The sequence below is a fragment of the Falco biarmicus genome, chromosome 1 (genome assembly GCF_023638135.1).
Source record: "Falco biarmicus isolate bFalBia1 chromosome 1, bFalBia1.pri, whole genome shotgun sequence".
Classification (NCBI taxonomy): domain Eukaryota; kingdom Metazoa; phylum Chordata; class Aves; order Falconiformes; family Falconidae; genus Falco; species Falco biarmicus.
The window spans coordinates 67457092-67470991 of NC_079288.1; the positions used below are offsets into that span (position 1 = coordinate 67457092).

At 35.7% G+C, this 13900-nt stretch overlaps 1 protein-coding gene across 1 annotated transcript in view; it reads left to right on the forward strand.

Moving 5' to 3' along the window:
• Positions 1-13900, forward strand: part of DLC1 (DLC1 Rho GTPase activating protein) — a 230746-nt gene that overhangs the window by 62821 nt on the left and 154025 nt on the right. The window lies entirely within an intron of this gene.

Here is a 13900-nt window from a genome sequence, read left to right on the forward strand (position 1 = left end):
TTTACTTTGTAGAGTAACTGTGAATATTAATAAAATGTTTGCTGATGTGTGGGTTGTAGGGGTACAATACAGAACCCCCTTGTTTTAAAGTTTTCGAGAAGTGAAGCTAAATTTTCTCCAAATTCAACTCTCCTAAAGTTTTGCAGGCTGCAACTCACCACACTCTATAGTGGGATTTGGTGATGGGCTTTTTTTAGCAACTATGTTCAGACAAAGACCATATTTTCATTTTTATCATAGTTAGGTTTGATAAAGGAGAAAGAAGTGGACCATTTTTGCTTGAATGTAGATCTGCATATTAGGAAAAACAAGATCCTGTCAGATATTTTTTTATTCCTTTTGGCTTTGGGCTTTCAGATTGACTGTGTACCCTTCTGATCACAAACAGACTGCTAATGTGTGCTGTAGTTTCAACTATTCAAAACTTCAGCCTGTTTGCCTACCTGCAGTCAAACTTTATTTGAAAGCATAAGTTTTCTTGAAACACACTAGGAGAAAATATCCCTTCAGTCTTACCCTTGTATATCTTTACCCTTGGTTTTTCATCTGCTGCTAGGTGCTTGACTGCAAATCCATATTAGTAGAAAAGAAGTTCCTGTGCTCTTCTTGTCACGTTTAGTGTTCAGCTCTACCCAGAATGAATTTTTATAAATGGTATATTGAATGGCATGTCCTTGAAACACTGCCCAGAACAAGTGCAGTGTTTTATCTTCAAGGGACACTCTACTCATAGTTGTGTTTTGGGGTTTTTTTGTTTTTTTGGGGGGTTTTGTTTTTGTTTTGTCAGACTAGCTGATGTAGGAATAAATTTATTCTGCACTGGAAATTCAGCAAGCTACTTTTTAATGATAATGGATTGTTTCAAGGTTTGTGCTTCCTTTTTGGTGTTTGCAACTGCAGATCTTCAAGGATTCCAGATGCTTAGTCTCCAAGGACAACTTTTTTGTGTGTGTTTATTAATAATATGTAAACAGGAGTACAATGGCAATTCGCTACATTATAGAATGTTATGTGATATTTTTAAACAAACTACAGCAAACTGTTGACTGCATTAGAATCAGACTGTACAATTAAAACATGACATTGTGTGCAGTTTGGGAGGATAGGAATAATAAGGCAGAGATATCGGTTAAAATCTAGTCCATGATAAAGAACTTGTAAAATAGATTAACTACATAAGATCTTATCTTAGAGATAGGAAATTTGTGTACAGACAAACTGTCCATTCATGTTAATAGAGCTTTGTATGAATTTAAACCAAAAAAGGTTCTAACAATGTCACAAAGTGCTGGAACATCCATAAGCAGAATTTGGTTTGATAATCCCAGTTTGATAATTCACTCATAGGCTTACAGAAAATCAGGACATTTTAAATTTCCATGGGCAGATTTTATGAAATGTTAAACAAGATTTCTGGTAGCAGAGGTATTCAGATTTGTATTTAAAATTCAGTATCATTTATGATTTTGTTTGCAAATTAATGATAGATACTCTTTTAAAGAAAATTGGGTTGCAGATGTATTTACATACACAAGTTATTTAACACTTTACAAAAGTTCACTTATGGATAGCCAAATCCATTCTTGTCAGTATGAACGCCTGTGTAAAGTACACACACATACGAGCATACACATACATGTGCATACATACAGAGTACTCCTTACAGAACAGAGGCATACGGAAGAATAGGATTGTCCCCAGAGCACTGTAGAAAGGTGTTTCTGTAGAAAGGTTTCTCTATGATTCTGCCGGGTGCAACGTGAAAGCTTTTGATAGGCAGATGTACATGGTGTTTTGGGCTTATGAGAAGTACACAGTTGAATATCGTTCATCCTAAATTTAGGATGCCACTGTTACATTTCATGGTCAGGATGAAATAGCATAATGTGATGATTAGAGTGTTTAGTCCACAGTATAATGACTACCTCAAAATGTACGTTCGGCAAGGTGCACAAATGGACAGCGCTTGTGAAATCAGGATTCACATGAACAGGTACATTTCCTTCATAATTCAGGATTGGGTAGTAAGAAATATTTTTGGTATCTTTATATTGCTTATGTTTAGAAATTAAAGAATGTTCATGCTTCTATAAATAGCACATCTCTATGTTCTGGGGTTTTATTCACTAGTCTCCAAAACAGACAAGGATTTTTTACTATTAACACTTGAGGATATACACTTGGCAAGCATTAATCACATGAGAGTTGAAATCAACTTAAAAATATATTAAATCAACAGGCTTTTGCCCCAGTGGTCATGAGAAAGACTGGAAAATGGGATTGTCTGGTCTGGATTTGGAGAGCAAGGAATGTAAATATCCTGCGTGTCGTTACCTTCAACAAACTAATGCCACACATCTGGATACTTATAACCTTGTTCAACAATAAAGACCAGAAATAATTTCTTTTAAATTTTTACTTTATTATAAAAACAACATGGGGCTACAGAATTTAAAATGTTTCTTAATAACAAAAGGTAAGTTACAACAGCCTTCTCCAGCACCCAATTAAAAGCTAACTAGTTAAGGAAAGTGGAAAGCTTGAATCAATTATCATTTTCTTTTCTTTTTTTCCTAAATATAAAAACTTGGCTAAAGTACAATAGCAACTAAAGCCTAAAAATTGTGGCCAAATTTTTGTCCTTGAACATCTGCTCTGTAAAGCCTATCTATTTTCTGTTCAGGTGAAAAAAAATCAGCCATGATTATTTTCTAATGTTTTTCTTGGCAGTCCTATCACTCTTGCTTCAGCAGTGTCCAACTTAGAAAGCTGGACATCTTTAACCATGCTGTGCAAAGGTGATCAGAAATCTATTATCACCAGAAGAGCTGGTATCTAGGAGAAGATTGTTTTTCAAATTAACTGTAATGACTCATTTAAAATGCATTCATTTCTCAAAGTGATTTTAGGCACCAGTTATGCCTGCAAGTGCAAAATGACCTAGTCTGGCTATGCACTAGAATGGGATTCAGGTGCAGCTACCAATTTCAGTGAAGCCCTAGTGAGCTCAGGAGTCCACCTTCACAAGCATTGTTACTCAACTGGGACAAAAGGTTGCATTACTTAGAGGACAGTTTTGCAAACTTTTAATTTTTAGGTACTAAAATAATTTAGCCTTTCATATATGCTTTTGATTCATACTATGTTTTAAAATTCAGCTGTTTAGAGAAAGTCAAATCATTCTGTGAAGAATAACCTATAGATTTGTAGATTAAGAAATAGAGTTCAAGTTTCTTGCTACTTTACTATACTGTTTTTTAACTTATGAAAGAAGCTAAAATTTATGGTAAGAACAAGGAACTCTTGATTTCAGAATTACTTATTCATAAAGTATATCAGCAACTTTTGACATGTTTAAATTTCCTACTACATTATGTTTTATAGTAAATTCAATGAACTATGAGGTGTGCAAACACACACAGAGTATGTCAAAGAATTTGTGCAAATTTTCCACAGTGGGTCATGCCACTTGAAAGGTTGGTCACTCATACCTTTATTTTATGTTTACATATTTATTAAAGTCCTCATCATTTTTCTAAATTTTGCTGCTATTATGATGTTCCTTGAATTCTTATTTTACTCATTCAGGGAAAACTGGAAGTTATTCTGATAAACATTAGGGAGAAAGACTCTTACTATGAAACAAATAGAAGATCAGAGAAGACTTCTCAGGACCTGACCATGTAGATTAAGCTAGAATTGCCTTTCATATCTATGTTTTAAAAAAGGGGGTTTTGAAAGCAGGGTAAGACAATTAATTATGAAAGTAAATTTTAACACAGTCACATTTTCATTTGAATTCTAACAGCCTGTTATTTCACCCTACAAGAATATTTTTTCAACACATAAATTGCCATGAAGCTACATTTGCCTGTCATGTAGTAAATAACAGCAGGATTATGCTGTGTTTCTTTTATGAATTCACAAAATTTTTCTTTGACTTCAGCTTATTCCCCAAAGGAATCCGTATTCTCTTTGAAGTATAACTTCCTATGTTAATCACAAGTGTATTTTTTTTTCTCAAATGAAAGAATCAGCAAACTGCAAATGGCAAAGGTGCTTTTTGTTCTGTGAAGTCTTTTAAGCACCATAAATCTTAAAGGTGAACGCTTTTTTGCAATGAAAGTAAGCTCCTCATAGAACTTGAACCAAAACTGCTGAATCCAGTTACGACAACTTCAAGAGCCTGCTGTGGTCAGGGACAGTCTCTCTCAATCTCTCTCTCTCTCTCTCTCTCTCTCTCAACCCCCCTCTCTCTCCCTCTCTGTCCCTCAGTATTGATTCCTGAGTGATCAAAGTGTATGGAAATTCACAGTGCAATGAAAGGTGTGCCATTTTATACAGCTGCAGTATAGTCCAGGAAATACATGTATTATTTGGGCTGTCCGCTTTTGTTTCCAGCTTCGATCCCAACACAGTATGAGTTGGAATCTAAATAAACGCCCAGGTTGTGAAGTGCTCAGCATAAAGACTTGTAAAGCTTTCCAAGATGTCAAGTTGTGCATTTACATTTTTGTCTCTTCTTGCAACTTGTTTATAGCAGCTATGCTTATATACAGGTGGTTTTTTTCTCATGTTTTCCTCCTTTCTGTAGAGTTGCTGACACTATTCTTCGACACTGTATGAGTCTGGTTACATATGATAACTGTTTTCATAAAAGGAAGCAAAAGTTTGTGTCTGGTTACATACGATAACTGTTTTTATAAAAGGAAGCAAAAGTTTGTGACTATTTCAGCAGTAACATTGCTAATTGTACTCTTTCTAACGTTAAGTACATCTTTTCACTACGTACTGCCATCTGCTGCCTCGCGGTTGTAAATGAAGGGCATTGGATGGGGGACATCGGGTATTTGCACCATGTCAGGCAGTCGTGCCAATTAGAACATTTCATAATTGAACACACAGACTTGTCGTCTTTACCAAAAAAAACCCCCACAAAACAAACACACAAAAAAACACACACAAAAAAGGAAAAATCTTTGTCTTGTACAGATGTATTCTAAATATTTGTAAGATATGATAGACTGAAGGTTGACATTTTTCTGTGGGAATGAAGTTTTAGTGGAAATTATAAAGGATAGGCTATTTTTAGAGATGTTAAAAAAATTCCAATTAGCCCTAAAAAGAATTGATTTTATAATAATGGAGGAAAAATGCGGCTCTTAATGGATTTAAGATGTTTGGAAGCTTTTTAGATTAATCCTTTGAACTGTAAGTTTTATATTAGGAATTCCTCATTTTATATCCACACATGCAATAATTTATTTGTACATTAAGTTCTGGTATTCATAAAAATCATATCCTCTTTTCAGCCAGCTACATAATTACTGACACAACATAACATCTCAACTGCATGTGTACTACCATAGGAGGCATGTGGGTTTGAGAGCAGTAAGTCTCTTATACTGGAGTGTTATGGTTCCCCTTGGCATGTTGCTTATTGCTTAAAGTGGACCCGACTGGGAGGAAAAAATACTGAACATTGCACAGCCTCCCTGGAAGACAGTCTCTGTTTTGAAAAATCCAGAGTGGTTTTCATTTTTTCTCATTTTATACAAGCCTCTTGTGTCTGAGAATAGGAAAAAAAATCTCTGTAAGAAAAATTCACAGTAAGTTAATAATCATACCTAAGGTTGCCAATATTCAAGTAGTTCAGTAGAAAATTGTGAGCAAGGGTGTATTTTTGTTTAAAGTTATCATGCTTAAATATGTTACAGTCTAATGTGTTATGGTTCTGTCCACCTACACTCTTATGGTCTAAGAGGTCAAAATTTTTCAGAACAGCCTAGACCTCTAAACATATCTTGCATCTTTTCTGTATGAGCAAAAAAAGCTGAGGAAATTATCATTTTTAGTCACAAAAAGGAATGTTATTGTGGTAGGAAATGTGAAAGTTGCTCTCTGACATCCTGTTTGCATTTAGGCCTGGGCAAGACAATTCCAAAACTCTCAGAAAGGAGGGCAACCCATGTTTTGCACTACTATTTCTTCACTGCAGGTCAAACTTCAAATCAAATCTGTTGTGTTCTTGTACATCAGCATTGTGCTTATTAGTACTGCCATACATCTGAGAAATGAAACCTGAAATCTGTGACTGGAGGAATTTTATTCTGTTGCTCTCAGCACCAATACCTTTCAATGTAGCTTAAATTTAAATACTCAGGGCTTAATAGCAGGAAATCATTTTTAAATGATCATGAGCAGATGCAGAGAAAGAGAGCTTTCCAGGTTCTCTAAGAACCATACAAACTCATACAATTTAAAATTTCAGCTTCCATTTAGTTTGCGTTTTTTAAACCTCATTCTTCAATCAGTTAAATGCATTTTCTCACAGGAATAATTCTGTTTAAATCAACACGACTGTGCATGTCAGAAGTGTTACATGCATGAGTAGGTGGATATGCTTTTTGCAGAATTATGGCCTTGTGTCATAGTTAAAAGGTTTAATGGTCAGAATGATTTACCGCAAGGACACAGAATATTTCTCCCAATGCCATGCTTCTGGTATCTTAAAAAATATATACAGAAAAATCATAAGTGACCTTTCCCAAGCATCAGAAAGGTTCCTTCATGACCACTATGACTGTATTCAAGGAGCTGACTCATGCTGCATTGATTAATGAGTATTGGTCATGTAGACATTCACCACAGGGCAGCCTGAGTTTGCATTCAGGCTGATGATATAAATGAGTCATACATCCTACAGGTCCAAACAGATGTGTGATGCCTAGAAGAATTGCTAGTGCCCCATCATACAAAAGTCAAGAGAGTCAGTTCTATGCATCAATTGTCAATGTACCAGTAAGATAACATTGTGACTTCAGCACTGTCAGGTACTGTGGTCTGAAAAACGTGTGAAGCTACTGCATAAAGATGATAATAGGCTGAATTTCAGCAAAGAAGGTGTCTCAAATAGAGGCATATCCTAAGAGCTGAAATGTGAAATGCAGGAGTTTAGGCTGATATTCTAAATTACTGTGAAACTATGGCGGGGGAAAGACATTTTCTATTTAGCTTATGAATAAAGAAGTTCTGGAAAACCATACAAGTAATAAAAAATCAATTATTCAGAACATTTCTTCTGGAATTCAGTACTTTTTCAAAATTAATGACTATGATAGCCAAAGTACGCCACCTCACCAACTTACAATTCTCCCTCTGATTTATGGTTATACATCCTAGGATAGTCTAGGCAGGAGCTGAGGCTTGTTCTAGGAATGAGCTAGACATTAGCAAAAACTTTAAGGAAAAATCGTGAAGTTTGAATATTACTTTTAAGTAAATTTACCATTATTTTTAATAAGAAATATACCTTTTGATGCAAAATTGAATAAATAATAAGACAAAAGTATTTGTGAGTATAGCTCCTTATTCTGAATTACATAGTTCAGTCCTTGCTATTTGAAAATTGGTATTAGTGAAGATTCATGTGATAGATTACTGACTTGGGTTTTGGGGGAATGACTGTTCTATGTAATATCTAACAAAATGATTCTACACATAAATAAATCAGTTTAATTATTAGTGTATTTTTCAGTCAGTATTGAAAAATGGCACATTCTGACTTTGATAATCAGATGATTTGACTGAAAAAAAAAAAGTATAAGCAAACATTTATAAGGCACCTATTGACTACCCTGTTGTTCCCAAAATATTGTTTATATTGTGAAAGAAAAGAAATATGCAGACATCAATTTGCAAGTGGAAAAGAAATCAGTTTGTCTACTATACATGGATAAATTATATAACCAGTTCAGTTATTTGTGCCCCTTTCAATCAAATAGTTGCCTCTCATGATGACACCCTTACTGCCAGGTGCCTTGTCTTCCTCCAGTGGCTGGTGGATATCCATATACTATCTCATGTGCTAGCACATTCCAGGTGAAAGTTATAATTAAATAATTTATTCTAAAAGCTATTTGTAACTATTAGGTTAAAGGGTTAGCTTAAATATTATGGTGATGGAAACAGTGGGTGGACACTGACATTCCCTTAGTTTAAGGTAAAGAGCCTAAAGAAGTTTCAAAACATAGCGAACAGCAAAATTTAGACGAGCTTGCATTGCCACTGTGTTGAGTGTTCCGTATTATTAACCATAGGCTGATTTTGCAGACTAGCAGTGTGTTGAGGACAGAGATGGAGCCATGTAAATTTCAATGTATTTACACTTAAAGAAATGTTAAAGCTTATAAAAAAATATTGTTCTTCATAAGTAAATCTTTCTTTTATATGAAATCACTAGGACAAGGCTCAGTTTCTCTAGCCATTCAGAAATGGTAGGTTTGATAGAATAACAGAATATCAATGTCTTCCTTTACTTAAACAACTCCTGAAGTTATGAGTTGGTTGAGTTTGCTGGGCTTTGCTTTGCATGGCAATATGTTCTAAATGTGAGACACCACCTGAAATGTTCCTATTCATTCTCCAGTTTTATTGCCCGATAAGTTTAGTGATAGTCTCTCTTCTGTGCTCTTCCATATAGACTGAGTTGAATCCTTACCAAGTTTCCCCTTTTTTTCTTGAAGTAACTTAAATATGTTTAACCGGATGTCAGTATGAAATTTTCACTTTTTCAGCACCTGCCAAGAAAAGCTTACATGACATTTATGTCATTGTGGGGATTTTTTAAAAATACTTTGTAAATTTTCTCTTTCAATTTGTAATCCATATAGTGCATCTCTACATTGAAGAATTTGAATCCCATAATCCAGCTCTGAATTATAGTCGCACGCATGAGCAAAGATGAGCAAAACTTTTAAATCACTGTCAGAAGCCTGTGAGTGGAAAATTGCTTCAAAAGATGTAAACTCATTTTAAAGCCAATGGAGTAAATAATTTATTCCCCCTGAAGAAAAACAAAGTCCACTAAGTAGTTTTATTAATACATTTTTGTTGTATTGTTTAAATTGCTCTAATGCAGAGGTGTATGCATCTGAATTGAGTTGCATTAGTTTTGGTATGAGCCAACACTTGCAAAAGAGATCACTGCAGGAGATGGTGATTGGTATAGGTGAGGTACATAGAAAGTAATCACTACTTACAAACAAAGGACAACCTTTTTTAAAGGTTAAATCTGTGGAACTTACTGATATTTTTGAAGGTAAAAGTAAATTGATCTCAAAAAGTGTTTAGACTTCTTTTGGGAAAAAGTTTATAACCCATCAAAGCAGCAGATAGACTCTTCCATCTGTTATCATTACGGTCTTACTGTCAGTCACATGATGAAATCCTAAAGCAGGAGTTGCATTTGACTCAAGAGCCACAGTTTGCTGGCCTTTTCTGTTGGGCCTGTTGTTTGCAGTACATTAATGCCCTAGAGTTGCCAGTGGGACTGCCATGTTTTTATACACATCCTCTAATCTACTGCAGGTCTTGGGGAGGGGAAAATAGTCTACATTGATCCAATACATCACAGACATGCTCTGAACCATAGACAACTGGACATGGAAACCCTTACACGGGCTATTTCTCTTCTGTGGAAGCTTATTTTCTTGCATAGAGTATTATCTCAATATAACTTGACCTAGTGACGCGTGCCTTTTCTGTTTCATGTCTGACAGAGCATTTCAGAGCAACCAATAAATGCCAAAAATTACTGGGAAACTTGAAAAGACGGAATCTGAATTCTCCTGTTAAAATTGTACTGAGATACATTGCAACAGTAATTACATCTGTACATCTCACCATTTTTAGAATTCTGTCTCTTTGAAAGGAAATAATTAGAAGATATGTTAGGGGATAAATTTCACCGTATACAGAAGATTAGCTTCAGGATTTTTAATGAAGTCCTCAATATAGTGTTGAAGAGCATCTTGCTGTGCTGAAATTAACAGAATATATTCTGCTTAAAAGCCTTTAATAAACAACATTGAAATAGAAATATTCATAGATTTGTGGATGTTTCCATCCTGTTCACTAATAACTTAATGAGACATCTTGAAATCTCCAGAAGATAGGAAAGAGGATTTCAGAAAGGGTAAGTAGGTCGCCTTGCTGGATAGTATAAAGGAGTGGAAAGGCAGAGGGCTGCTTGGAGACTTGCTGCAGAAAGCTAGGTTGCAGATTTTCTGGGAACTGGGATGAAGGGTCTTTAAAGCTGTGAAAAAACTTGAACTTTTTATCAGTAGACCAATAGGTGACAAAAGGCTGCAACTTTATTCAGTCCAAAAGTGCTGCACAAGATTTTCAGCTAGGATAAATTGTTGTTAGATGCTGAATTGTTGGTTAACTTGTAATTTGCCAAAAGCAACTTCAGTTTTGGGTTTGGATAACTCCATGTTATCCAAAGATGATATCTTAGATATCCAAAGATTTGGTATGATATCCAAAGATGAAGAAACCCATTGTTTCTTTATCAGACTTTGAGTCTGATATTACATCTTGCTAGGAATCAGACCACTGGGAGAGAAGCAGTCAAACTAAATAGCACAGAATGACAATTGTGTTGTGACTAAGTGTCACAAGACCCTTACCTTCTCCCTTAGCAATTCAAGAGAAGGAAAAGGTCAGAGTGGTTTGAAGATGGAGAAAATAGTGTCATCCCAGGAGTTTATATGTAACAAAATGCTGGTTTAGGGGTGTGGTTCTGTCCCAGGCAATACTGCTTGCTTTCTCCTCTGCGTGACATTCATACAAGAAGGGGATTCAGATCACACAGCTGTCCCATGCTTACTATTGTCATGCAGAGCAGGTGAGATGCACTATGGTTGCAAGTATAGTGATCACATCTGAGCTGCTTAAAAACTATCAAGAAAACTACTGCTTTGAGCAACCCCTGTGCTAATCTCCAAAGTCATAACTATTAGTGACTATTTAAACTGATATTAAAAATGTTGTCCTGACAGAACTGGACCTGTTCAGTTTATTATAAAGTAGCATTACTTACTGTAAAATTGTTTTCAACTAATCTCCTAATATTAATAACCAAAAGTTTGGTGCTTGATGGGACTTCGGCCCATGTTGAGATGTTACGGAATTTGAATGCCTTTTGGAAGAACTGTATATATAAAAACAGGAAAGAGCAGAATGATTTTAAAATTATGCTTTAATTTAGCTTCATTATGCTCCTGAATCTTTAAAGTGGTGGTCTTTTCTGTTTCTTCTTCTTTTTTACTTTTTGATAGGTTTTTTTGTTGTTGTTTCTTCTTTCTTTTTTTGCTTTCTCCTTTTCTCTTTTTTTTTTATTTTCTCCTCTTTTTCTTTGATTTTCTTTTACTTTTCCACCTTTCTGACTTTTATTCCTGATTTGCATCTTGCATTAAAGTCAGGAAAGTTATTAACACCAAATCTGTATCCACCCTGCTCCAAATCTGTATCCACTTTGTCTTCCCCATGGTCCATCCATGCCTGTCTTTCACCAAATCAGTCCAGGCAAGATCACTGGCATGGTTTTGCCTGTCCCTAGAAGCATTTGAATTAGTTCACTTCTTACATGCAGCTGGATAACATGTCTACCTGCGGCTTGACCAAGGTAGAAGAAATACGAGCATTTATAGCAAACATAGGTATTAGATGTTTTCCAGGCCATGTGCTGAAGACCAATGCCTTTGGGGGACAAGTACATCACTAATAATCGTTGTTTATGTTGTCAGTCTTGTTAGTACTGAATTCAGCTTCCACGAATCCATGTCTCCACTTGCATCTGTGGTTATTTTAAGTGTGTTATCAGATATGTGATTTGGGGGGGGATTTGTGATATCTGAAATAATATGCATTTAGATGAAGAGGGAATATGTAAAACCTCAAGATAGAAAAGCTGTATTAAGGGGAAAGAAACAATGTAATATGTAAATATGCCTTTTGGTGAGAATTTCCTGTGCTTTATTTAAGAAAGAATTTCAGGCTTGAGTCCAAGACAAATAAGAGAACACAGAATGAGGGGACGAAGACAGAATTTGAGTTAGAAGAGTAGTGACAACAGTTTAACCTCTCTACCAGTAGATGGAGAGCACAGGAAAGCAGAAGCATGCACATGAAGGAGGAAAAAACCCTTGCATCAGCTTCTTGTAGGGGGTGAGAGATGAAAGAAGAGAAATGCAGGGGTGGGGGGGAACATTGCAAAGTAGGAAGAAGTTGGAAAAACTGGTTTCTGAATTTAAAGAGGAAATTACAACACCTAAATTATCAGCCTGTTGGTAGTGAATAAATATCTAGATTATCTTCTTTCGTGACTTGTACACAGTACTCTCTACTCCTGGAACGTGGTTTGAAAATGTGGCATGAATAGTTTGCATTACTGGAATGGAAGAAATCCATGTCTGCCTTTTCAAGCACTTTCCAGACACAGACATGCTGTGAGTGACATCATGCAAAACCATTTCTTCTTGTTCTTTACATATGCCTCTCTTGTAAGGAATTCTCTTGCTCCTGCGCTCTCTTTCTCCCTGTCTTTTGCCCTCTCTTTTTCTAGCCCTCTGATATGTCTCACTCAGTGCTTTTTCTCTTTTTTTCTTCCCTTTCCTTTCCGTCTTCAAAACCAGGGTGGGAGCAGGGAGCAGGGAGCAAGGGATCTGGTTAGCTCTGTGTTTAATAGTTGAAAGAGCTTGGTTTGGGGTTTTTTAATGCACAAAAATTCCTCTCAGTGAGACATGCCACACATTCTGATCTCTCCCCTTCAGGCAGTTACACACTATTAAATATGGGGTTGGAAATGACACGTGTCTGGAAATACAGAAATGAAACAGCCTTCCACTTTCTGCACTGCATTATACAATGAAGGTGTTGTAAATTGTTAATTGAATGGCATGGGCTTCTAGTTTGTTGGGCTTTCTATAAATAGAAACTGTACATTCCAGTGTGCTGCCCCTTTTTATTTCCTTCAGATTAACTACTGTACTTTGAACCTTTCTGTGTTGTAACATAGAGATTAGCAAAGTTTTTAGCTTGTCTCTTTATTCCCTGAAACATATCTTGCACTCTGAAATTTTGTTCTATTTGCCTTCTCTTACTGAACCATCTTTAAGGCATTTTTGCACTATCCTTATTTTAAAAAAGAAGTAAAATCCAAGCAACCTATAATGGTACTTAAGGCATTCCCTATATTCTACAACCCAATAAATAGTGAAATATGATTATTGTATATTAAATAATATTGCACACATTACGTAAAGATTAATAGTTAACTTACTGCCATGCAGAATACAGAAAGGCAAACAGGGTACTGCTCAAGATGGAAAGTGATCCTTTGGTCTTCCAAAGTAACTCTGAAATTTTGGGTTAACACTCTGAGAGACAATGTTGTCTGTGCGTGAATGGCACTAGACTGGGAAGTTTATTCTTCCATAGCAGTCTGTCAGGTGAACAAAAACCCCATATGAGAGGCAGCCAGTGAGGAAATATAAGCCATTGAGAGTGAAGACTTCAGTGTGAAAACTGATTAGAGTTTCATTTCAGAGAAAGGAGAGGAGCAGATGATGGAATTAATGTCTCAACAGTCCATGATGCTGCAGAATCCTTGCACTCTCTTTACAAATTTGTATACTCTCAGTCCAGCATATTTCATGTTGCAGTAGAATAGCCTTAGGAGTGTTCAACACAGTTTACGAGTATTGGTGAATAAGTGTAAGATTAGATAAATGTGGGATTAACTATACTGTTTCTTTAAAATGTGATTAATTTTGAAGCACCTTAAATGATTGGATTGGTCAAGATACATCTCCTTGAAAGCCTGAAGGAACTTTAAGATATTTAAAATTCAGCCTTTGCTGCAATTGTCAGGTTTATCTAGGAAAAAGTGTAATTAAGTATAGACCTTTCAGCTGAACAGAAACAATGAGATTTTTTCACAATAAATTCACATGGTTGATATGTTGAATGAGCAAAAAGTCCAGCAATTCAGACCTCATTGGAGAATTAGTGAGGTGATAGGCATAGGGCAGATAGTAAAAATAAAACAGAGTAA